Source organism: Poecilia formosa, unplaced genomic scaffold, assembly GCF_000485575.1.
Source record: "Poecilia formosa unplaced genomic scaffold, Poecilia_formosa-5.1.2 Scaffold43, whole genome shotgun sequence".
NCBI lineage: Eukaryota > Metazoa > Chordata > Actinopteri > Cyprinodontiformes > Poeciliidae > Poecilia > Poecilia formosa.
This window is the reverse complement of record NW_006799982.1, coordinates 2,460,376-2,462,011: the sequence shown is the minus strand read 5'-3', so window position 1 is coordinate 2,462,011 and position 1,636 is coordinate 2,460,376.

Genomic DNA, 1,636 nt, shown 5'->3' with positions numbered 1-1,636 from the left:
ATATATTCTGTGCCTCTTTTCCAGTACAACCCAATTGTCATATTTTGTCATTTAGAATTTTTTTCTGTGGAATTAAATCCAATGTTTTTGTCCATTTTTGTGGAAAATATGCAATAAACTTACAGTTATGCATTAGCAGGGAAAAAACGCAGGAATCTGTTGATTATATGTAAATTTCCACAATCACAGAATCAATAACCGAAAACTGTGTGGACTGTTTGATGTAATTTGGCGTCTGGAGTCTTGAGGGCCACACAAAAAGCCTAGGCGGGCCAGATTTGGCCCCTGGGCCTTGAGTTTGACACATGTGCTCTATTGGATCAAGATGTTCCCACATGTGTAAAACAGTTTTCTCGCAAACTCAAAGTGCACCTAATATCACACACAAACTCACAAATCACCAGCACTTAGGATCTGCATGTGAGCTGATCATTGCAGTCTGAATAGGTTGAAAATACTCAAAACTCAAATCTCATTATGAACCAGACAGGCTTCAAACACCATCAATGACTCACCAGGAACAATACAAGCCTCCATAGATTTCTTGAGACAATCCTTGAAGCCACAGTGTTTTATTATTGAGTTATAGTAAGGAGTCAACTCAAAAGGAGGGTTTCTCAACCTACCCACATCAAAACATTCAGAATAAAAACATTGTTTTATTTACTTACATTTCCAATATGAATTTACCAAATTTACAATGGCTGGGACTTTTATTATTATTATTATTATTATTATTTTACATTCAGTTATAAGGTGCAGACATTTATCTGAAGAATAAAATTGGACATATTAATAAGTTGGTTATCTAAAGAATCTGCTGGTAAATAACTTACGTGCTTTTATGAGACAAAACTGAGTGGACAGTATGGCCAAACCGAACCCCCAACGTCTTTTTGAGTGGTGAGAGTTACAGGAAATGCAGACTGACAAACAGCCCCTTCAAACTTCTGCAAAGTATATGTGCAAAGAGATTGGACCTGCAGATAAATTCAGTTTTGCAGTCCATTACTTTACATAGCTGCCTTTCCATTCTGTGTCAAAATTAGACATTGTTTTTAATAGTCACCAATCTTCTGTCACTGTATGACCTATTGGTTTAGCCCTTCGGGTAACTCAGAAATGAAGGTATGAAGTAAACTGCAGTGAAGCCTGAATTTGGGTCAGACAAACTATTTTTGTTTTTACCCTTTTTACATCTGCAGCTTTACACAAAGCAAATATATTGATTTTTTGACAAAGTGATCAAGTAAAGTTTAGAGATTCTGTTATATAGTTTCCATTGAAACATTAAAGAAAACAAAGCTGCCAGTAAAACTAACCACCATCCACAACCTCTTTTTGTTGTGTCAGATACACCGGAAACCCACACAGACAAACAGCCCCCTGTTAATCTGCAGAGGGTGACGTGTGCTGACAGATTAAGCCTGCAGATGAGTCCAGTTTGACTGTCCACAGCTACGAGAAACAGAATGAAACAGTGATGCTATCGAAACTCAGACCTGCTGAGTGTCAAGTCTATTTTTGTATTTTTGTCTCCTTGAGAGAAGGTTATATGTGACAAAATGTCTGAGACTTCACACCTACAATAACCATAGTGTTGTATGATATTTCATGGAAAAAAAAAATAAAATAC